This window comes from Hyperoodon ampullatus (genome assembly GCF_949752795.1).
Source record: "Hyperoodon ampullatus genome assembly, chromosome: 1".
NCBI classification, from domain to species: domain Eukaryota; kingdom Metazoa; phylum Chordata; class Mammalia; order Artiodactyla; family Ziphiidae; genus Hyperoodon; species Hyperoodon ampullatus.
Window position 1 is genome coordinate 95,010,719 of NC_136914.1, and position 25,681 is coordinate 95,036,399.

Genomic DNA, 25,681 nt, shown 5'->3' on the forward strand with positions numbered 1-25,681 from the left:
AAATTTGAGAAATACTTTACACTCTCCTCTCTTAGGGAGGCTGCTCATCCTCCCTCCTCCCTTCTCTTCCTGATGAAATAGAGGCTGTTGGGGGAGGGCTTTGGGATGCAGACAGCAGAGGCTTGTAATTAGATTCCTCTCTCCATCTGCCAGAGGTAACCCAAGATGAGTTGCACAGATGAAGCTGGCAGAGAAATGGGGAACTGGATGGCAAACAAGGTCCTAAGGGGACGAAAATCCTAGCTAAATCCTTTTGTGGGAGCAAAAGAGCCTGCTGATCTAATAATGAAGAATCCAAGAAATAATTGGTGTAGTGCTAGTGGTTTAGTGAATGCAAGTTTCTTTTCCGTAGACCCCCTGGGAGGGTTATTAACATGCTCTGTGGGATGACAGTTAAATATGGGACAAATTATGACTTGTCTCCCTCAGTTGGTGATTATCATGTACTGTTTTCTGTGCTAGGTAAAATTGAATCATCAACTGTCTGCTCTGAAATATCTCTTCCAGGAGCCTGAAAATACCGCTTTAGAGTAACTGATGGCTTTGACAGTGTACAGCAGTGACTGGAATACGGTGGGGCATTTTTGTTGATTCCCCTCCCTTCTCTCCCTCCCTCTCTCCCTCCCTTGCTCCCTCCTTCTCTCCTCTCTCCCCATCTCCCTCCCTTCATTAACATGTATGGAACTTGTTATGCACCAGACCTTGGGCTAAGGGCTAAGGATATGAAATTAGACCCTGCCACCCGGGAGATCCTGGTCACCCCCTCCTTCCTCTTTTCTCTCCATTGCCTTCTGTTCTTCTGCTATTACAGAGAACTCTAAGCAGTTGTATATTTGTCTGTCACCTATGGTAGGAAGTAGCTTCTAAAGGCCAGAGTCCTTCCTGCCTTTGAGCCTTTGAATCTAGCATTGCCCTAGCAGAACTTTATTGAATTGAATTCAGATATGTAAACAGATAACCGGATAAAATGCTATGAGTGATATTTGAGAGAGTTTTTGCCCAGAGTGCCTGGAAGCACAAAGGGCAGAGTAAACAACTGCCAAAGGGAACCAGAGGGCCTCCCAGAGGTGTCATTGGAGCTGTCTTGAAAGATGAGAAGGTGTTTGCCAGACAAACAAGGGGGGCACACAGTCTCCAGAGGTCACACCTATGTGAATATGTTTCTTGGGAGGGGCTCTTTGATCCTCTAAATCCTGCTCTTTCCTTCTTTAATGAAATTTCAGGAAATAAATGATTCTGCTTGATTTGCTTTGGATATAGCCCTGGGACAGACTAGGCATCTTTCCAGAAAGTGACAGGCTTGTTTCTTCTAGGGACTAAAGCCCCTCCCCCACCAAAATAAAGCTCTGCTGACTTCCTCACCCCTAAAATGCCACTTGCTTTAATCTTACTTTTCCTTATTGAAATAAGTTTTAAAAATTCAAAATTTCATTTCCTTAAACGAGTTCGAGTTGGAGCCAAGATTTCACTTCCATGAGCCTCTCACCATTGTAGCAAACGTGTACAGGATGGCTGCAACTCCTCTGCAGCAGAGGCTTACAAAGAACCAACGGGGAGACAGTTTCTGCTCCCAAAGAGCCTAAAATGCACGCCAAACAGGAAGCTAACATCAGCACAGAAATGCGCCTTCTCTACCGTTTACTATTAAAGCAAAGTCTTCCATGCACGCAGAATTGACATTGAAACTTTTTGAAATAGATGACTGTAATCCTGAACTGAAGTTTAGAAGTTTAGAGGCCCAGGGAACACTGAGGAGAGCTATACTTACCACCAGAAGATTCACCAGAAAAAGGAAAAAGCACCTTTAGTCTAAACTTGACTGGCATATATATATATATATATATTTTGTGTGTGTGTGTGTGTGTGTGTGTGTGTGTGTGTGTGTGTGTGTGTGTGTGTGTGTGTGGTATGCGGGCCTCTCACTGTTGTGGCTTCTCCCATTGCGGAGCACAGGCTCCGGACGTACAGGCTCAGCGGCCATGGCTGACGGGCCCAGCCGCTCCACAGCACGTGGGATCTTCCCGGACCAGGGCGCGAACCCGTGTCCCCTGCATCGGCAGGCGGACTCTCAACCACTGTGCCACCAGGGAAGCCCTGACTGGCATATATTTTAAGAAGCCTCAGAGAGCCCTTCCCATGTGGAAAAATACCCCCCAAAGGAACATTTAAGACAGACTTAAATTTTATATTAAGCATTTGGTTATATATACTAAAGTCTTTTTTTTTTAAATTAATTAATTTATTTTTTTGCTGTGTTGGGTCTTCGTTTCTGTGCGAGGGCTTTCTCTAGTTGTGGCAAGTGGGGACCTCTCACTATCACGGCCTCTCTTGTTGCGGAGCACAGGCTCCAGACGCGCAGGCTCAGTAGTTGTGGCTCATGGGCCTAGTTGCTCCGCGGCATGTGGGATCCTCCCAGACCAGGGCTCGAACCTGTGTCCCCTGCATTAGCAGGCAGGTTCTCAACCACTGCGCCACCAGGGAAGCCCCGCAAGTCTTTTAAGAACCTCTATCACTTTTTTTTTTCATTTATTTGTGATAAATTTTGGTGTTTTGTGGGACTTTAGAATTTCCTAGAACTAGAACCCCGATTTATAATTCTGATTATTGCACAGATAAGGATGTGGCTTAGCTAGGCTTGTCTTGCCTTCCCCATGTCGTTCTTGAGTTGGGTAGTGCCTGTAACAGCTAAGGTTGCTTACCCCGGCTCCCCTTCTTCTCTCTTGCTCTTCCTGTCATCAGCCTAGCTGTCCTTAAAGGACTTCAAATTCATATGCCAGATCTTCCATACTTCATTCTCTGACAGCTCCCCCTCTTTCCAGAAGTGGTTCTTTTTTTTGTCCTCCAAACATCCACAGCAGCTCACTGCACCGTCATCCCTTCCTCCACCCATACACACGCAAAACCTAACATTTTCTACCTGGTTTATAATTTTTTGGTAAATATCTCATACCCCCTACTAGATGACACTTACTGTGGAGTCAGTGATATTTTCTTTTTTTTTTTTAATAGTTATTTATTTTGGCTGTGCTGGGTCTTAGTTGCAGCACAAGGGATCTTCACTGAGGCATGGGGGCTTCTTAGTTGTGGTGTGTGGACTTCTTAGTTGCGGCATGTGAACTCCTAGTTGCGGCATGCATGGGGGATCTAGTTCCCCAACCAGGGATCGAACCCAGGCCCCCTGCATTGGGAGCATGGAATCTTACCCACTGGACCACCAGGGAAGTCTCAGTGATATTTTCTTTATGTCTTTATATCTCATCCCTTCTTCCCTCATCCCAATACGTATCTCAACGTAAAGCCATAACAGACACTTGGTAATAATTCACTGAATGGAGACAGTGGATGGAATTTCACTCTCACTAAATGTATCCAAGAATGTCTGCATCCCTTCCAGATGCCATCATCCATAGCATAAATCCTTAAACCATTATTTCCTAAAATAGGTTCCATGAACAGTTATTTTAAAGAATGTTTAAAAAATAATCCTTAAAATGTCTATGGTTAAATACTTTGGGAAATTCTCAACAAAGTTAAACAGGATTCCTATTGTAAGACTTCTCTAATTGTAAGCATTGAGGAGTTATAGTTTCAGAAGTCTAAAGTGAGGCAGCAGGGCTGTGTTCCTTCTGTATGCTGGAGGGGAGAATCCCTTTCCTTGCCTTTTCTAGCTTTTAGAGACCTCCTGGCTTCCTTGGCTTGTGGCCCCTTCCTCCATCTTCAAAGCTGGCCACGTAGCATAGGGATGGAAAATTTTTCTCTTCTTCCCCTCTAGGTCTTTGGCTAGTCTAATAATTAAATTGCCATAAGACAGATGAACTGGAGAAAAACAAATTTAATTTTGTATATATGAGAGTCCCATAAAAATATGAGACTCAAGTCACCAAAGTAGGAAGCTTTTATACCTCTTAGACAAAGAAACAATAAATTTGTGAAGAATTGACAAAACAAAGTGGTTTGGGCTTGGAATAGTAAGTTAGTGAAGAAGTCACAAGGCTTGTTTGTACAGCCTTCTTGGCCCAGAATTCCCTATATCTGGTGATAAGGATGCCTTCCATCCTCTGGTGTAGGGAAGGTACCTTTCACATGGGAGATTTATTTCCCACTTTTAGGGGAGACACAGGAGGGTCAAAGTGCCCTTCTTGTACTGGCTGTTTCCCAAGTAACTTTAATTCTAAATAATCACTGTGTCAAAATGGCATATTTTAGGGTGACATATTCTGCTTGCCTTCAGTAGTATGTTCCAATCTCTCTCCCTCTCTGACCTCTGCTTCTGTTATCACATCTCTTCCTGTGACTCCTGACACTCTTGCCTCCTTCTTATAAGGGTGCTTGTGATTGCATTAGGCCCACCTGGAAAATCCAGGATAATCTTCCCATTGCAACACCCTTAACTTAATCACCTCTGCAAAATTCCGTTGCATGGAAGGTAACATATTCACAGGTTCCGGGGATTAGAAAGTGACCATCTCTGGGGGCCGTTATTCTACCTACCCCGGGACATGTGTCTGCAGCACTGCAGCACTTAGGGGAATAAGCCTTTCATTCCCCAACAGAGAACTGGGTGGAATACCCACCACCACGTATAACATTACTTCTAAGGGAAAGTGAATTCTGAGTTGTGGTACAAAACAAATTCACATCTGAGATACACAACCATGGATTAAACTGTGAACTCTTTGCATAGTAACCTCAGCAGTTATAACAATAAAGATCACTGATGGCCTTCCTGCACCCAAATCTGGTTACACTCTTCTCTCGCAGTCCCAGGTATATAGCCCTTGTTTTCAGAGTACATCAGACAAATTTTATGATAGAACTGCCCACTAGCATCATTTTTCACTTCAGAGTTTTTCAAGACCTTTTAAACTGTATATAAATACAAACCTATTATACATCATTTGTAATGAGTTTACTCTTTGTTCAGGAGGCTATAGTCTGCTGGTACTCTTACTTTTAAACATGTCCTGCCCACTGCCCTGTAGACTTCAGCAACGTCTATCCAATACTGTAGTCACTAAGTAGGGCATGATGCAAGTGTTAAAATAGAAACATGGTCTATGAGAAGGTTAAGAATGTTTGAAGACTGGTGGGAAGAGTTGACCATGAGGACAAGTGGAAAAATGAAACTAGAGATGAAAAGAAAGCTGGCCACGGGATAGAGTTATGAACTGAAGTCTAACATGTGTCATGCTTTAAAAGACTTTGGGGAAAAAAATCCATAAACGTTGTCCTGGGCAGAGGAAACCAAGTTATCAAAGGAAGATGTTTCATTGCAAATAAGTAGAATGAGAATACTTTTGCCTAGTCTCAAAAATATGAACTTTTTCTTGCAAACTACAGGCATGAAAGGTCTTCAAAATTCCACACAGAATTATAATCTCAGTCATTAAAAGGGAGCAGTGTAAGACTGACTAATGTCAGCCTCCCCTCACCCCTCCCAGACAACACTGTCTCATAAGCCAGTGAGTTCCTCCAGGGCAGGGACAATGTCTGATTAATCTTCGAGTCCCCAGCCCTCACACGTAATGTGGCATATTGTCATAATGTTTGTTGCTCACCAAGTAAAACGGTTGCAGAGTTAGTCCCTTCCTGCATATTGATTCATTTTGAGGAAATTATGTTTTAAAAAACTGACACAGAAGGGGTGTATGAGAAAAGAAAAAGAGTATGGTATGTTGAGATTTTCAAAGGACATGTCTAGAGATTTTCTTCACTCCCAAACTGTTAATTTCACTACAGTTATACTAAAATTTTCCATCAAAAAACATATGCACTATCAATAGAGAACAACAAAAGTATATTGAGATTCCAATGTTGATTCTAAGTTATAGAATCATTTTTCAACTAAATTGCATATTGTTACTTGTTGTATGCCACTGTTGTATACATAATCTCAAAAATCACTTGCAGATAATCAAATTGGCAAGTACTTAATCAAAGAATGCTCATAGGCTACTTTTAGAAGATTAGGAAGAAGAGTTTTCTTTTGTTTGTATTCCAATACTGGAGCATTCTCTATCCTGCCTCTGTTGAGATTATAAATTTGCCGAGGACAGAATACGATTTATGCCTCTTTTTTCTATCCCCAATTTGTGTAGTTCAATTGTGTGGGCTTCATGGGCCCTCAGTAAGTAGCAGAGGACTTGGATTAAATGGGAAAATATACCAATATGAGCACTGTAAAAGTCAGTGTGGGTAGGCGTAAAATGATTAGAAACACATTTTCATATACAGTGAACTATATTGATATATTTTCCCAACTCTTCACTAGTTTCACATTCGGTTGGGTAGATTGTAAAACACAGATCCACAGGCAGTAATTTGCTGTATGCAGTGGCAATAGATCCTATAAAAGAAAACATGTATCTGATTCTGGGCCAGTGGAACACAGGACATTTATAAGTCAGCCCCAGGAAACTGAATTCAAAAGCAATATCGTGGGGACTTCCCTGGTGGTGCAGCGGTTAAGAATCCGCCTGCCAGTGCAGGGGACATGGGTTTGAGCCCTGGTCTGGGAAGATCCCACATGCTGCGGAGCAACTAAGCCCGTGCACCTCAACTACTGAGCCTGCACTCTAGTACCTGCAAGCCACAACTACTGAGCCCTCGTGCCACAACTACTGAAGCCCACGCGCCTGGAACCCATGCTCCGCAACAGGAGAAGCCACTGCAGTGAGAAGCCTGTGCCCACCAATGAAGACCCAACGCAGCCAAAAATAAATAAAATAAATAATTTTTTTAAAAAAGCAATATTGTGGCATTCACAGCAATATGACAGGGGTAACAAAGAAAAATGTAGTGAAGCTTCAAAAATCCAGTTCTTCAGTGATGATGGAATTTAGGTTTACCACTAACAGAGTAATGAAGCTAAGGAAGCAGCTGAGATACATAAAAGGAATCAAAATTGAATAAAGAACTGTTAATATTATGGCTTATGTTTCAGAGATAAGCAAAATGAAAAGTAAAACCATGCGAAATAGGGATAGTTCTCTGAAAGTGGTTTGACCTCCTCCTATGGTTTGACCCTCTTGGATAGACCTAGACAAGTCTAAATAGAGAGATGACATTTAAGTTGAGACTAATTGTCATATCAGTAAATTCAGTAACCATAAGAGAGGGATGGAAGTAATAACTTTAGAGACTTGTGTTGTGATGTTGATAAAAGGTGTAAGAAGTGACTGGTGGTCCAGTGGTTAAGACTCCACACTCCCAATGCAGGGGGCCCAGGTTCGATTCCTGGTCAAGGAACTGAATCCCACATGCATGCTGCAACTAATAGTCCACGTGCTGCAACTAAAGGTCCCGCATGCCGCAACAAAGATCCCACGTGCCGCAACTAAGACCCGGCACAGCCAAATTAAATAAATAAATAAATATTTTTAAAAATGGTGTAAGAGAAATATTCAGTTTCATCTTTCTACTTGAGATTTTTTGTGGATGATGTGGGTCATGAAAAGGGTATTTTGAGTTTAAGAAAATACTTCATACTGTGATGGAGAAGTAGGTAGAATATATAACTTGCTTAATGCAGCCACTGTGACAGGATATGGGAGTTTCAAGGCATAGAAGGGAGCATAGTCAAAAGATGGCTCTAAATATGTAGGAAAAAGATGCACGAATGCTTCTTGGCAAAATGTTATAAGAAACAGCTGATAAAAACTATGCAAATTACAAAGATCCAAAGTTTAAAATTTATGGAAATGCAGAGAAATGAATGCCTCAGAAATGTGATTGGTATTTGAAAAAGTTTAATAAAGGTAAAAAGATATATATGACATTATGATATTAAGACAATTTTGGAGATTACTTATACCAAGTTGAAAGATGGCCAGAGGAACCTGTGGGCATAAGCTAGAAAAGCTCATGGAATTTAATTTTTCTAAAGAAAGAGAACTTAAAATGGAAACGTGTTATATCTGGCAAAGCAGGAGGATAAACATTGACCTTGTATAAGTCTGTAAATGTTTCAAAAGTTATTTTTGCCTTAGTTTGTCAATCCAGGATAATTTTTTCTCCAATACCTCTATGAGGATGAATATTTGCAAACAATTTTGAGTTACTTGGAAAATAATGCAGGAACAAAAGAAAACATGATGATGATGATGACGATGTTTTTTAAACCCTTTCTCTTATCCTAAAAATATTAAGAGAAATTAGAGTGTAATAACAGAATACAAATCTTGGGTATTAAAGAGCACTTTGAAACAGAAGAGGTGAGATATGAGAAGGCTGTAAATTTGGCAAGATATATTTTTTTACACATAGTTTGGAAAGTATGTCGTTTTACCCAGCATAAACATTGGCTCTATTACTACTAAAAAGGAAAGCATCCCTGAACTAATCCTACCTTTCCTTTTCAGGTATGAGGAATACAGTACATTTCTCCCTGGGGGCAGGGGTCAGCAATTTGATGGAGACTGTAATTCAATGAATTGGCAGTTTTGTAGATTGTGAAATGCAAAAATAATTTCAGTGTTTTATTACAGGTATCACTTTGTCTCCTCCACCTCTTCCATTTTATTACATATTATATGCATCAACATGATGAAAGGTAATGTGTTTTCTTTTGCTGAAGTGGAAGATGTAGAACAGAATTGGTAATATAAGTGTGGGCCACTTTTTTTTTCCACTTTCAGAAGCTTTGTGCTCATAGATTGTATGCTGTACTTTTTATTTCAGTAACATTTAACAAAATCATGGCCATGGAGGAAATTAAACTTATACAGAATGTCCATGCTGAGTCTCTGAGTGCTGATGTTTCAGGTATGGTACAAAGTGGCTACTCTTGAGTTGCAAATTAAAGAGACAGAAGCCATCTTTTCCCTATTGTTTTTAGTGGATTAACCACAAATAACCCGTGTAATAATCTCAACTGTCTGGAGAGAGGGAAGCACCCAGATGTAAGGGAAGCAAAGCAAAGGCAGCTAAAAGAGTTGCCAATTCATCCTCTAAACTCTTGTGGGAGCTTCCTAGGCTTTTGCTCAGCACCTAGTGATTTTCTCTTTACGTATAATTCTATCATGGTGGATGATCTAACTTCCTAACTCACAGGCACAAGAAGCAATAAATTAGAAAGGAGAAGGAAGTGTGATAATCAGACTCACCAACCTAATAAGTGACATTTAAACATGTGAAAGAAGGAGGCAGAATACTTATTTTAGAGCAGGCACAAACATTTTTTAAGGCAGATGGGCCATTGATAGGGACAGACCATCCTGTCTACTTTAGTTTCTCTTCAAGATATCACTTTATTGCATCCAAGCTTAGTAGTAATAGCCCTGAGACATCAAGAACAGTTTATATTCTATTAAATGTATAATCTTTCACAGAAAAATTTTTGTTCAAAATATTTTAGTTTTTAAAAATTTTGATACTGATAGGGATAACATTTAGTTAACCTCTTCCTTCAATAATACCATATAAATAAGCATTATAATATAGTGCATTGAATAAACCCTAAAATACATCTATTTTTATTGCTAGTAATCAGAACATTTTGACTCAACTCCCCCTTCAATTTCTTTTTTTTTTTTCCTCAAAATTCCTTCAAATGAATTACATGGAAACTGCCAACAATTGGATTTACCCTACTTTCCTTGGCAGAGATAAAAAGGATATGTGTATACTAGTTCATTCTTGCTGGTTAATTTCCTGGGTGATCTATGTTTTTATTTTGTTTTATTTTATCCAGAGCAGTTTCTCTCCCTTTAAAAAAAATAGTAGGTTAAAAATAGATTACTTGGTTGTTATACACTTTTCTCTTTGAGACAGTAGAAAATCTCAGTTAGGGTAAGTGAGACCTTTGGAAGACATTCTGCATGATGCCTGCACTAAACTTCCCATTCTCCCTCTTTACCCCCAACACAAACCCATCTGGCCAATATGACTTTACAGTGTGTTTGTGAAAGCCTGTCCCGAGAGTAACTTCCTGTGGCTCATACTGTGAAGCTTTTACTACATTTCTAGGGAGGTTGCAAGGTCTGTTAGACTTCCCTATTTCCTTATTGTGTAGGGTAAATTTTTCTTAGGAAATATATTTTATTTTTCTTGCTCAGATGGCTGCCTTGACAACATTATTTATCTTACCTCATTAGAAATCACAATTTCACTTTGCTGTGTGATTCATCTACATAGTTCTACAATTATGTGTTGTTATCTGGGGTATAAAAGTGTCGGTTTCTTAAGTTCTCTTACCGACAAATAAACCAGATTCCATTTTTGGATTAGAAAAAAATGTATGTATACTGCCATATACAGAATGGCAGTACACCTGCCATCTATTTTAAGCTATCATTTCTTTGAGATATAAGAAATTGTTCAGCCCATTGACCATGAACCTCGATAAGAAGATGGGAGAAGGCAATTTTTCCTGAGGGAATTTGTGATATCATAGGTCTTTGAATCTAGCCTTTAATTGGGAAAGAAACAAACCTATAATGATCTCATTCCTACACTCCTGTAATACTGTAAGATATTTCTATCTATCTATTCCTTGCACAGGGTAGGGGTAGTATTTAATACAGGAAAAGGAAAGGAAAAAAGAGTATTTGCTGAGCTGCTTAGTACCTGTGGCAAAAAGACACATGAAACCTACATAAACATGCTCTCATTCCATACCTACAGGAGTTTTGTTTTTTTTTAATTACCTCCTGTGTGCCAGGCACTGTACTGTACCTTACTTCACAGGGATCATTTTTTCTTAGAGCCATGGCTATATTGTACACAGGATAGAAAAAGAAAATTTGTCCCTTTCCCATGCTGACTTAAAAAAAAGAAAAGGCAGAATAGAAGATTGGTGTTCTTAAAGTTGAAGGGGAAAATAAAACGGCATAGAGAAGATAAAGTACTTTAAAATGAGACCAAAGTGTTATCTTAGGGCACTAAGTTTTGTGCTGCTGATTGGTGATTCAAATTTAGTAAAACCTGAGCAGCCATAAATCACTTAGCTTCAGTCAAAATCTTCCCGCCATTTTCCTTCATCGAGTGGATTTCCTTGTATTTTATCAGCTCCCAGGTTTTTGTTTGTGTTTTGGTGGGTTCCTTCTCAGCTCTTCCAAGAGCTGAGTGACGTTTTAGGGAGGTCAGCCCCCGCAGCATGAGGCATAGCAGGAAAGACAAATCCTAAAGGAAGTTATGTCCAGTCCTAGATGCTCCTCCTAAGTTACACTGTCTTGGGAAGATGATCTGGAAAATACAGCCACTAGAATGAGGTGTGGCCCACAAAAATACTGTCAAGGTGCCAAACTGAAAGTAGAAGTGCTGGAATTCTGTGGCAAATATTGTTTAAATCTTTTTCATGCTTTTTGGTGGTATGTTAATTTGGAAATGAGGGAGAGGCTTGGTAAGAAAGAACCTAACGTTTCTTTATGCCCTTAGTTCGAAGTTTGACCGATACTGGCGTGATTTATGCCTCACTCCCTAAGAATGCCTCAAGTTTCCTTCCAGAAAGAAATATTCTCCTCCCTGAACTTCCAAGAACGGATTTCATATCACTGAAAGTTAATGGAAGTTTCTGACTTTTAGACTCCCAGGGTGAGGATAGTGGCTCTTTCCATTGACCAGACCGCCATAATGTGGAAATATTCTTTTGTTCCCATTCTTTTTTTCAATATTTATTTATTTATTTATTGGGCTGTGCCTGGTCTTAGTTGTGGCATGTGGGATCTTTAGTTGCGGCATGAATGGGGGATCTCGTTCCTCGACCAGGGATTGAACCCAGGCCCCCTGCATTGGGAGCGTGGAGTCTTACCACTGGACCACAAGGGAAGTCCCCCATTCTCGATTTGGGAATAAAAATGGATTTTATTTTTATTATTTCCTTTCAAGGAGTGGAAACTTTAAAACATGCAGAAGTCTATTTTTATCAAATTCATTGAGTAAAACAGTTTCACTTGTATCTTGATGACTACTCTGGCTTCTTGATTAGCATCCTAGATGCAATATTTGTTGCAAGTTCTCCTTTCTTTTTGGCTTAGCGTTCATAGAGGACGTTCTAAAAGAATAACCAGGCCCCAGGGTGCTCTCATCCATTACGTTATGCTAGTGATAATGGAATTAATTTATTCTCTGCTGCTTTTTAATTAACCTAGAACTTATTTTTTTTTTCCCTATGAAATAGTTCTACTCAATGAAATTTTCAGTAATCATCAGCTGGGACCCCAGAAGCTGAGCCAGAATAGAAGGAGAAGGAATGGCTATGTCTCTCCCAATATTTTGTTTTTTGTGTGGGGAGGGTGAAATAGAAAAGAATAGCTTTATTGCTTTGCCAGGCAAAGGAGGGCACAGCAGGCTAATGCCCTCAAAACTGTGTGTCCCTCTCTCCCAATATTAACAGTGTTAATACTAATAAGCATGATGGGAGCGTGGATCGCTCTTATGCAGGCTCTATAAGTTGCCTTAGGATAAAAGTCACCCAGAAGTTTTGGATACGCTGACACTCCCTTCACTGATTCTCTAAGAAGCCACTCCACCTGCTCATCAGATATCATTGCCAAGAACAAGGGGTTGCAAAGAGGCTTGTCATGCTGTAGCTTTATGCATCCTACTGTCTTCCAGAGTTTTCAACATGAAATTAATGGGAACTTAACACAGGATACTCTAGGTATTTTTTTTAAAGTACATTTTATTGTTTAGAGCAGTTTTAGGTTCACAGAAAAATCAATCAGTGTAGTATTTTAACTTTAAAATTCTACTTATACAAAAATAACTTCATTGAGATACTATACACATATCATAAAATTTACCTTTTTAAATTGTAGAATTCTGTTTTTCAGTATATTCGTGGAGTTGCGCAACCATCACCACTCTAAGTTCATAATTAAAATTTACGTTTAAATGATGAAATTAAAATATCATTTAGAGAATATAAAGAAAAAGAAAAAATATCCTTCAAACTCCCCATTCTGACTAAATTCTTGTCATTTTTGGTACATTTTATTTTACATTTTTTAGCATCGAGATATTTTTATGAAGAATGATGAGAGTGTTCTATGTCATTATTCAAAATTTTTCTTTTGAGAGTAGATGGCTTTGTCTCTTTAAGCTGCTCCCAGTGTGACGAAGTGTGCTGTGATTCTTACTGCTGTGTGTACACATGAAATTATTCAAGTGAAGAAATAACTTCATGGCTGTGTATGCTGTGGTGTGATGCTATTTCTCTGGGTATTTGAGCATCCAATGCACTGTTAAAGCTTTAAACTTTTGGTCACTAGTAGTGAACAGATGTCTTTTATTCCATTGTGCTACAGTATGAAAACATTAAAAGCTTAACTTATTTAATAAAGCTGGAATGTCCTTAGATGATGATGTCCCCTTAAACTAAGGGCAGATTCAGTACTAGGCATTGTGAAGGAGTGATTTCAATGAGCATCAGACAATAAGTATATAAGAGTGAACAATAGGAGAAAGACAGTCAGTAGAAACATAGACAGTGGATCTGAACACACTTACAGAAGTTACACAAATGGCCAAAAAACATATGAAAAGATACTCTGGGGATGTGAATGAAAACATTTTTTTTCTGGAATCAGAGTAAGAACAATTGAAAAAAATGGGTTATGTTAAATGCAGTAAAGGACATGGGAAATGAGACACTTATACTATGAGAGTGTAATGGTTCAGTCTTTTAAGAGGCTAATTTGATAGCATTTATTTAGAATGACTATCATCTTTAATTGAAGAATAGCACTCTTAAGAATTTTGCAGAAGTAATATCATTATATATAAAAACATGTACAGAGATGTCCATTGAAGCCATACTTGCAATGACAAAAAATTTGAAACAGTCTGTTGCTCAGCAATAGGAAAATTGGTTAAATAAATTATGGTTCAGACAGACAATAAAATGGAAATGGTATAATATATGTATTTCCCAGTTCAGATGTACATGTGAAAAAGTGGAACTAGGACTTCCCTGGTGGCACAGTGGTTAAGAATCCGCCTGCCAATGCAGGGGACAGGGGTTCGAGCCCTGGTCCGGGAAGATCTCACATGCCGCGGAGCAACTAAGCCCGTGTGCCACAACTACTGAGCCCGTGTGCCACAACTACTGAAGCCCACGCACCTAGAGCCTGTGTTCTGTAACAAAAGAAGCCACCGCAGTGAGAAGCCCGTGCACTGCAACGAAAAGTAGCCCCCGCTCCCCACAACTAGGGAAAGTCCAGGCGCAGCAATGAAGACCCAATGCAGCCAAAAATAAATAAATTTGTTTTTTTTTAAAAAGTGGAACTGGGCTTCCCTGGTGGCGCAGTGGTTGAGAGTCCGCCTGCCGAAGCAGGGGACATGGGTTCGTGCCCCGGTCCGGGAAGATCCCACATGCCGCGGAGCGGCTGGGCCCGTGAGCCATGGCTGCCGAGCCTGCGCGTCCGGAGCCTGTGCTCCGCAACAGGAGAGGCTACAACAGTGAGGAGCCCGCGTACCACACACACACAAAAAATTTTTTTTTAATTTTTAAAAAATAAATGCATTTGTAGGTAAGTCTGTTTATGTGTAGGAAAACGGGTTGAGGGATATTTTACTTTTGGTTTTATATGATTTTTCAATTGATTGGATTATGAGCGATTTTTACTTTTTTTCCCCCTGCGTTTTTCAAACCCAAAATTTGGAAAATTAAGTGACATTCTTAAGTCTCTCACAGATGAAAGAATGCAACAATTCGAGCCAGGCTGTTAAAGTATTGACAGGTGGAACTCCTTAAGAAGCCAGCTTTAATGACTAGCTAGCATTGATTTCTAATTAGTATATCAGCAGTTTATGGAAAAAGATGTTTCTAAAGTAGATGGAAATAGTGTCTACTCAGGCTAAATCTTTTGAAATAATTTTTAGTTTTTTCTAATCATAAAAGTAACATATTATAAAACACTTTGAAAAAAATAAGGATATAAAGAAGATAATAAAAATTACCTGTAATTGTATCACGTAGAGATAATAGTAGGCTAAGTCTTAAAACCTCATCTATGCCATCAATTTGAAATTTCAAAACGATTTTATTTTCACAATGAGTGTATGCATCACCCTAACCACCTTGTCTAATTGCTGAATTAGAGGTGGTATGCATACAATCTTAATGAAGTTTCCTGAATGTTTCCTGTAGAAAATTAGCTTTGGTAATATTGCATGTTGTAATCAGAATTAAAAGAGTAGGATAGAAATGCTGAAAGGTAAAAAAAGAAGGGAGCTCAGGTGACAGACAAGTGTGACAGGCAAGTCCTACATTTTCACGTTATTAAAGAAGAGAGTAGAAGTGGCTGTGATCAAACCAGGCAGTAAAGAAATTTCCCTTTGTTTCTCCCCTCCTGCTGTTAGTGCTGGCAGCCAACCAACAATCATTGAGGAGCTGGCGAGAGTGGAAAGAACCATCAGTGACCTGAGTCCTTGTGTTATTTGGTACCCGGAGAGTAATTCTCTGAGGGACTCGAACCCTCAAGATATACTTGTAGGAGGAGAGATTGGATTACAGAGTTAACCATCCTAAGCTTCTCACCCCGGTAGTATTCCTTAAGTCTCCCCTTTGCCATGCCAGACCCCGATTCCTTCCTCATGATCAGCCCATATATCACAGGCAGTTCTGGTCAGTAGTTTTTCGAGATTCCTTCCTCCCTTCACCCCCAAGTCCAAAATTGCATAGTGAGCTGTGCTCCCACAGGCTCTGAGTAGTTTCTAACTAGTTTCAGAGCATTGAGTAGTTTCTGACTCCTCAGCACTTTACTATGCCATCCTCACCTTAACAATGGCACATAATTTGTGGGGTCCAGGACAAAACAATAATGTGGGCCCCTTGTTCAAAAATTAAGAATTTTGAGACAGTGTAGGCAAAGCATTAGAACAGGTTGGGGGGGTGGCCTTTTGGAACTGCAGTTTGCCTGCCCACGAAGCTGGCTCTGCTCACCTTAGCCTCACCTCCTGACCAGAGGTCTCCTATTACTGACAGAAGGCTTTTCCTTTTTTTTTTTTTTTTTTTTTTTTGCGGTACACAGGCCTCTCACTGTTGTGGCCTCTCCCGTTGTGGAGCACAGGCTCCGGACACGCAGGCTCAGCGGCCATGGCTCACGGGCCCAGCCGCTCCGCGGCATGTGGGATCTTCCCAGACCGGGGCACGAACCCGCGTCCCCTGCATCGGCAGGCGGACCCTCAACCACTGCGCCACCAGGGAAGCCCCTCCTTTCCTTTTTTCAGTTCATCTAGTACTTAACATCGTACGGGGCTACCGGCCTTCTGATCCTTGGAACAAAACTGTTCTTTGATAAGAACAGGTATTGTAGTGGGGGAACACATTCTTTTTCCTACTGCCCTCCTTGGTTCTCCACCCGGGGCCCTGTAGATTGTACTGACAAGGACAGATTAAGAAGGGGAAAACAAACAAACGTTTATTAACATTTGCAAAACACTTAACACATGGGAGTACCCAGAGTTGAGTAGTTCCAAGGGATGGTTAGAACTTGGGCTCATATAGCACCTTAGCAAAATAACAATACATTTTTAGAGAAGTGACAAGAGAAGGGAAAAGGACTTCGAGTGTCTAGGGACAGCAAATATATGGGAAACTAATGGATAAGGAATAAGAGCCAGTCGGTAAGGTTTGTTATACAGACTCCTCTGGTGCCATCTCTGGGCTGACACAGGTCTAAAGTTGTCTCTGGTGGTTAACTTTTGTCCTTTCTGGTAGAGAGTTAGAGGGGGGACACCTTTATAAATTAAGTCCTGCTTTTAGGCAAATAGGGGGACACAGAGATCTTTTCTTGTGTCTGCTTTTTCTCAGTTGCCTTCAGCTCAAAATAATCCTTATGGTAGAGTGGCATACATTGGGGGGGCCTTTTCTGCTATCCTACAGTGTCCTTTCTGGGCACACGTAGCCCATCTGACACCTTGTACACATTCAGAAAAGACTGCACTTCCTTCCTGCAGACACAGCCCTGTGCTGGGGCTCAGCACTTGGTGAGTGGCAGGCAAGCTGGATTTCATTCACCTCCAGCATGCCTGACTGGGTATTCTCATGCAGGGAATAGCCTGCATAATCTTACACAGTTGCCTTGCCCAGGGAAAAACCTGGCTGATCTCTTGTCACAGAATGGCAAGGTCAACAGGCTAGAATGTCCTTTCTCCTTAATTGTTCCCACATGACCATCCAAATCCCTTGACTTGAGGCTTCTTGGATTTGTACTCTAGGCTAAACTTCTTTGCCCTTTTTATTGGTTGGTTTTGCTCACTTATTTCCAGAATTCCTTTTTTATTATTACAAATCATGTGTTATTGGGATTCATCTACTTAGCTTTGCTGCATGAGTTTCTTTAGTAGCAGGTACAGATCCATTAGACTCTTCTCCCCTCGTTCTGTTTTAAGTTGGTGGGGTTTTCAGTCTCACCCCTAAGATGGTATGCGTTTAAACAAAAGAAATGAATGAAATATAAAAAGAAATATGAATTATACTCTTTACAGTGTTTTGTGATTCCTGGCTAGCTCTGCTTTAGAGTAAGCCAGGGAAACATGAGGACTGAGGTGAGAAAGGAGAAAAACAAGTGAAGTCAGGTTCTTGAGAGGGTTTTTTCATACTGGGTTTTGACACGTTAAAAATTAAAAGGACGTCAGATTCCCTTCTTTCCACACCCACCAAAAGTAAATAATGCATACATGCAGAAAGAGTTATGGGAGATGGAATCTGTTCATGTTGGCCGTTTAAAACCCTGCATATGTTCCTCCCATGAAATCACAGTAAAGCAGCAGAAGGGCCGTGCTGAGTTGCTATCGGACCATGCAGCCTGGTATTCAGATTGCAGTCAAGCCCAGGAATGGGTTGAGGGGGCACAGGGGGAAATCATCCAAAACAGACTAAGCCCCTATGAACTTTGCTAAACTCTTTTATAACCTGTTTAAATGTTTGTGTGTGTGACTGCATATGTGTGTGTGAGTGTGGGAACATGTGTCTGTGTGTGTTGGGGAGAGGGATGGAAACTAAAAAAGTCCAGTACTTATTACAGAAAAAAAAACTTTCTTTTATTTACCTGCTTGGATCCTCACATTTGTTTCTGATTTGTTTGCCATTTCTGATGGCAGAAATTCAGGGTCTATGGTTTTGAAACAGATTTCGGTACTCCTGTGGCTTAGTACTGTAACTGTGAATTTAGAGTTATTCTATATGAACAGATTTATAAACAAAGATACATAATGTGTGTGCATGTGTTCTTGCTCACCTTTCCTATAGATAGATCTGGAATTTATAGGAGTATTAGATTCCTGCCATTAAAAGTATTTAAGGCAGACGAGGAGAATATTTTCTTTGATTTTTATTTGAAAGCAGAATTTCCTTTTACTCTTCCATACTGCTTTGTTTCTGATAAAAGAATTGGATCTCTAGGTTAGTGTGAATTAATATGTGTTTATTTTACTAGTTAGGATATAAGCTTGACCATGAAGAGCAGGACCCCAAATAACAGGAATACAATGGAAATGTATTTCTCTCTCTTGTAACACCTCAGGGATAGATGGTTCAGGACAGTACGGTGGCCCTACTCTGGGATCTAAGTTCCTTCTCCCTTGTTACTCGGCCATCCCTAGTGTGTGTTCCTCACCAATGTGGTCCAAGGTGGCTTGCTACCATGTCCATGTTCTCGGGACCAAGATGGAGGAAGGGGAAGAAAAACAACATATGCCTTCCCTTTAAGCACACATCCTGGAAGTTGCCTATATCTCATTAGCCAGACCTTAGCCATAAATTTCATAGTGGACAGCCAGGCACCTCACTGAAAACCATGGAGTTTAATGTCATTGAAGAAAGGGAGAGTGGGCTTCCCTGGTGGCGCAGTGGTTGAGAGTCCGCCTGCCGATGCAGGGGACGCGGGTTCGTGCCCAGGTCTGGGAGGATCCCACATGCCGCGGAGCGGCTGGGCCCGTGAGCCGTGGCCGCTGAGCCTGTGCTCCGGAGCCTGTGCTCCGCAAGGGGAGAGGCCACAACAGTGAGAGGCCCGCCTACCGCAAAAAAAAAAAAAAAAAAAAAAAAAAGAAAGGGAGAGTGGACACTGGGGGACTGACAGCTGCCAGTCTCTGTCATACTCATCTCTGAGATCATTCTGTTCCTCATATTTTGAACCCAGAGCAGTATATGTTATATAACATAATTAGCTTATTAAGAAGTTAGGTGCAAGAATCATACACTATGATCAAGTGGGGTTTATCCCAGGGATGCAAGGATTCTTCAATATACGCAAATCAATCAACGTGATACACCATATTAACAAATTGAAGGAGAAAAACCATATGATCATCTCAATAGATGCAGAGAAAGCTTTCAACAAAATTCAGCAATGATTTATGATAAAAACCCTCCAGAAAGTAGGCATAGAGGGAACTTTCCTCAACATAATAAAGGCCATATATGACAAACCCACAGCCAACATTGTCCTCAATGGTGAAAAACTGAAACCATTTCCACTAAGATCAGGAACAAGACAAGGTTGCCCACTCTCACCACTTTTATTCAACATAGTTTTGGAAGTTTTAGCCACAACAATCAGAGAAGAAAAAGAAATAAAAGGAATCCAAATCGGAAAAGAAGTGAAACTGTCACTGTTTGCAGGTGACATGTTACTATACATAGAGAATCCTAAAGATACTACCAGAAAACTACTCGAGCTAATCAATGAATTTGGTAAAGTAGCAGGATACAAAATTAATGCACAGAAATCTCTTGCATTCCTATACACTAATGATGAAAAATCTGAAGGTGAAATTAAGAAAACACTCCCATTTACCATTGCAACAAAAAGAATAAAATATCTAGGAATAAACCTACCTAAGGAAACAAAAGACCTGTATGCAGAAAATTATAAGACACTGATGAAAGAAATTAAAGATGATACAAATAGATGGAGAGATATACCATGTTCTTGGATTGGAAGAATCAACATTGTGAAAATGACTCTACTACCCAAAGCAATCTACAGATTCAATGCAATCCCTATCAAACTACCACTGGCATTTTTCACAGAACTAGAACAAAAAATTTCACAATTTGTATAGAAACACAAGACACCCCGAATAGCCAAAGCAATCTTGAGAAAGAAAAACAGAGCAGAGGAATCAGGCTCCCTGACTTCAGACTATACTACAAAGCTACAGTAATCAAGGCAGTATGGTACTGGCACAAAAACAGAAATATAGATCAATGGAACAGGATAGAAAGCCCAGAGATAAACCCACGCACATATGGTCACCTTATCTTTGATAAAGGAGGCAGGAATATACAGTGGGGAAAAGACAGCCTCTTCAATAAGTGGTGTTGCGAAAACTGGACAGCTACATGTAAAAGAATGAAATTAGAACACTCCCTAACACCATACACAAAAATAAACTCAAAATGGATTAAAAACCTAAATGTAAGGCCAGACACCATCAAACTCTTAGAGGAAAACATAGGTAGAACACTCTATGACATAAATCACAGCAAGATCCTTTTTGACCCACCTCCTAGAGAAATGGAAATAAAAACAAAAATAAACAATTAGGACCTAATGAAACGTCAAAGCTTTTGCACAGCAAAGGAAACCATAAACAAGACGAAAAGGCAACCCTCAGAATGGGAAAAAATATTTGCAAATGAAGCAACTGACAAAGGATTAATCTCCAAGACATGCAAGCAACTCATGCAGCTCAATATCAAAAAAACAAACAGCCCAATCCAAAAATGGGCAGAAGACCTAAATAGACATTTCTCCAAAGAAGATATACAGACTGCCAACAAACACATGAAAGAATGCTCAACATCATTAATCATTAGAGAAATGCAAATCAGAACTACAATGACATATCATCTCACACCAGTCAGAATGGCCATCATCAAAAAATCTACAAACAATAAATGCTGGAGAGGGTGTGGAGAAAAGGGAACCCTTCTGCACTGTTGGTGGGAATGTAAATTGATGCAGCCACTATGGAGAACAGTATGGTGGTCCCTTAAAAAGCTAAAAATAGAACTACCATACAACCCACCAATCCCACTACTGGGCATATACCCTGCGAAAACCATAATTCAAAAAGAGCCATGTACCAAAATGTTCATTGCAGCTCTATTTACAATAGCCATGACATGGAAGCAACCTAAGTGTCCATCAACAGATGAATGGATAAACAAGATGTGGCACATATATACAATGGAATATTACTCAGCCATAAAAAGGAACGAAACTGAGTTATTTGTAGTGAGGTGGATGGGCCTAGAGACTGTCATACAGAGTGAAGTAAGTCAGAAAGAGAAAAACAAATACCATATGCTAACACATATATATGGAATTTAAAAAAAAAAAAGAAAAAGAAAAAAAATGGTCTGAAGAACCTAGGGGCAAGACGGGAATGAAGATGCAGACCTACTAGAGAATGGACTTGAGGATACGGGGAGGGGGAATGGTAAACTGGGACAAAGTGAGACAGTGGCATGGACATATATACACTACCAAATGTAAAATAGCTAGCTAGTGGGAAGCAGCTGCATAGCATGGGGTGATCAGCTCGGTGCTTTGTGACCACCTAGAGGGGTGGGATAGGGAGGGTGGGAGGGAGGGAGATGCAAGAGGGAAGAGATATGGGGACATATGTATATGTATAACTGATTCACTTTGTTATAAAGCAGAAACTAACACACCATTGTAAAGCAATTATACTCCAATAAAGATGTTTAAAAAAACAACAAAAAAAAGAAGTTAGGTGCAAAATCTGACATGAATTGCAAATGGCTTCCGTATCACTAGGCAATTCTGATTATATGCCAGTGGCTGCCTGTGGCTTGTTAAGAAGGATTGTAGTTCTGTATTTGCACTGAACAGGAAAATAATTACATGATCAATAAGTGGTACCTGCCCTGGGCCCAGGATAGGAAAATAACATCATATATTTGTTATCATCATCTTAATTCAGAGAACAACTCTTATAAAGTCATAGATTTTTTTGTCAGTAGCACTGTTAAGAGATGTTTTCTTTTTTTCCCAATGATTCATTCCATTGCCACCAAGCAAGTATTTAAATTGGAGGATGCGATTGGGATTTTATATATAAGGGAAATACCACTGACTAGTGGAAAGGCAGGTTCAGTTGAAGGACCAAGTGAAATAAAGTTTTAGAACACACAAGAAAACCTGAAGGCACTAAGAAAGCCACCATTATGTGATCATATTCAGAAAAGAAAAGGTGAGAAACAGATTGGTAAGAATCAGTTAATTTTCTCCTTGCTCTGATATTGTTTATATGACTGAGTTTGTAGTTTCAAATTCTGTGTGTGCTGCCTTGTTTTGCTTTAACTTTTTATGTGTCTTGTCTCTTCAGCTAGCTATGTATGAGGTCTTGAGAAAAAGTCTACACACAACCTCTTACACAGAGAGAAAGAGTGCAATAGATATTTGTTGATTGCTGGATTGAAACCATGCATGGTGTTCTAGTTTGCAATTTTTTGTGTGTATTCAAGGAGTTTGCTCACTGCATAAGCGTTACTACCTCTATTTGTCTTCTGGACGCTGAGGTTGAAGGTGACTAAGTGAATTATACCATTCTTCCGGTGGTTCTGAATGCATTATTGATTAGTAGCAGAATTGACTCCTAGCATAAATGGCAGTTGAGGATTTTCTTCCTGTCTTTTACCTTGTGTCGTTTTGGCAGGAGAAGTGAAGGACAATTTTCAAGCCTCTCCAAGCTTCATGATAAATAATTGCTGGATAAATTAGTATCCTCATCTAGATGACAGCAAAACAAGGGGTCAGATCTGGCTGCCCTGATTTTGCTTTCCCTGTGCAGCCCACTGGCGGGAGTCTCCTTCCTTTTGGTTCTGGTCCCAGTTCCTCCCTTGCTGTCTGTAACTGTGGGTGAGTCATGGCAACCTTGCTGCCCTCCTTTTTCCAATTGTAAAAGAGATATGTGTTACCACCAGATGTCTTAAAGTGCCTCCGACTTCTGGCGTGGAAGACCCTCTGGAAGCAGGAAGCGCTGTTGTCGTGGTAAATGGGCTCTTTGCATGATAACTAACTCATCTTCCCCTCTTCCCTCAACCAGATTTCCTGCTGAGGTAAGGAATGTGGAGTGGGTTTTTTGTTTTTCTCTTCAGCTTTCAGTTCCTTTTGTGTATGTCTGGCCTTGTAAATGTGGTGAATAAATGCTATAATTATAACCCTTTTTTGACAGCTCTGTAATTTAATTGTAATGCACTCTGAGCATCTTTTTAAGACAATGATGTGTACTGAAGATGCAGCTGTTCCAATCTCATCTGCTAAACTGACAGGAATTGTTGGAATCATTGTCCTAGCAACTGTGGGAACTTTCAGTCTATTCGAGGCCAAATACAGGAATATACTCTGTGTGTGGGGGTTCTGTGTGTGTGACCTCTTTCTGTACCCTGGTTTGGCAAAAGTAGCAGTGTGATATTTACAGAGAAGCATCATTTAAAATTGGCCTTTGCATAACTATGTAAATTACATATTCTAAAATGGAAAAACTCTTGGATTTATTTTCTGCAGTAAGCTAAGCTATATACATACCTCTGTTAACATTCAGAGGTATTCCCTCTGGCAACCTGAAGTTGATTCCTGCCAGCACTGGCAGGTGTTCATTGGAAACCCACTGGTCCTCAAATGTTGTTATTATTTCTTAGGGCTGGCATAACAGAGTACCACAGACTGGGTGGCTTAAATAACAGAAATTGATTGTTTTGTTCTTTGTGTTCTGAAGGCTAGAAGTCCAAAATCAAGGTGTTGGCAGGTTGGATTCCTTCTGAGTGCTGTGAGAGAGAATGTTTATTCCTCTCTCACAGCTTCTGGTAGCTTCAGGTGTTCCTTGGCTTGTACGTGATGTTCTCTCTGTGTCTTCACATCGTCTTCCCTTTTCTTCCCTCTATGTGTGTCTTTGTACAAATCTCTCCTTTTTATAAGGACATCAGTCATATGGATTAGGACCCACCCTAAAGACCTCATTTTAACTTGATTGCTTCTGTAAAGACCCTGTCTCCAAATAAGGTCACATTCTGAGTCACTGGGGGTTAGGACTCTTAACAAATCTTTTCTGGAGGGGACTCCATTCAACTCATAACAGATGTCTACTTGAATATGCAGAAATTTTCTTCTTATAATAGCTATAAATAATTTGTGCCCTAAAAGACTTTTGGATGATTGCAGGAAGACTATCACAAGAATTATTTATTTTATAGTGATATGGTTCCTTTTATTTATTTTGGGCTGTAACATGGAGCATTTAAATCTACTATCTTTCTGATATTTGGCCAAGTAGTTGCAGTGGAGCCTGGGCTGCCTTTTGACCTTCACTGCCCTGAATACAACTTACTGAATACAAGATGTTGTGAAAGAATTGATAATAGCAGGTCACCTCAGAACCTTCTAACTGGTAGGTGAACTGAAGATGAGTTCTTCTAGTTGAAGCTGAATAACATGAGTCTTCCCCCAACCCCAGTTCTTCTCTTCCCCACCACTTCTATGCCCTGTTATAAGAGGACTTTGAATATAATTCAGGAAGATGTTTCTAGTATCAGGAAATTCCTTCATTTGAAGATTCTGGTGGGCTCAGTCACAGTTTGTTATGAAACAGAAATTTGAATATAACATCTAAGATTAAGGAAATAAAATGGAAGGAATGAAGATAGCTTGATGTGATAGAAATAACAGTGAACCAGATATTAGGGAAACAGACTCTGGTCAAGATTCTGCAATTAACTAACGTGACCTTGGACAAGTAAATTCACCTTTCTGTTTACTGACTGTACGGTGTGGGCATTAGATCATTAGGTGACCTTCCAACTTAAAGTCCTGTGATTCCAGAGTCACTGCTACACAAGAAGAGACAGATAGTAATGATTTAGGTCAGTGCCCAAATGTTGTGCTTGGGGAAGTCTTAAAAGGTGTTGGGTCAGAGACTCAACGTAATCTGTGAAAACGTAAATGATTATCAGGTGCACTGAGGCTTACACTGCAAGGAGGTAAAATGAGGAAACGAATTGGGGAAATTCGGTTGTAAGAAATATGAGAAAGGAGACCAAAAGATTTATTTGAGCGAAAGAAAGAAAAGGAGGAGTAAAAGCTCTCAGAAACCCACCCATGGCTATGGTAGGCAGGCACCTACCTGCTAGCCCCTCTCCTCCAGTACCTTGATCAGTAGCCACACCTGTATCTTTATTACCGCTCAAGTGTATTTCTGAAGCCAAATATTTACTTTCCCCATAATCTCAAATATCCTGAACATGCAAGAAAAAAGTAATCAGATCACAGGCTTCCTTTTCTTTCTAGGAGATCAGCACAGGAGTCTAATTAGGAGGACTTGTGATTTCTAGTCTCTGCTCTTGTGACCAACTTTTGGCTCTCCATAAACAAGCTCTTTGAACTTCACTCCTCTCCCTAAGAAATGAGATGGTAGGGTTTTAGTTGGTTTATGCCAAAGGGAAACTTACCCTTATTTGAAGGAGTTGGATAGCCTGCTGGAGCCTGTTGGAGGAAGGGCACAAGCCTCACTGCAGTTCTTGGTGTGCTGTGTGAATAATACAGGATGTTGATTTCAGGACCATCTGCAATGAGGACAAGCCAATAAATTCATATTAATGGCCTAGTAATTTTTTTGCAAGCCTGGCTTTTGACTTTTTTTTTTTTTTTTTGAATTTGTTCTTTGAGCTTAGGACTCTTGGAGAAGGAGTTTGGTTGGCTGTAAGGCA